The sequence below is a fragment of the Larimichthys crocea genome, chromosome XIII, assembly GCF_000972845.2.
Source record: "Larimichthys crocea isolate SSNF chromosome XIII, L_crocea_2.0, whole genome shotgun sequence".
NCBI lineage: Eukaryota > Metazoa > Chordata > Actinopteri > Sciaenidae > Larimichthys > Larimichthys crocea.
The window spans coordinates 32,320,362-32,320,561 of record NC_040023.1 but is presented as its reverse complement, the minus strand read 5'-3'; positions in this window follow the sequence as shown (position 1 = coordinate 32,320,561).

Below are 200 nucleotides of genomic sequence, written 5' to 3'. Positions count from 1 at the left end.
CCACACAGCGCTGACTGTTTGTGAATAGTGAATCTGAATAAAGGCACTAATAGCCAGATGTTATAATGTAGGAGGTCTCAGTACTGAAACACAATAGAGTGCATGCTATTAGGTTACATGTCTGCATTTTTATTTTTATTACAGTATGTTACACTATTAGGGATATTATATCATAAAAATCTGACAGTTTACAGTAAAAA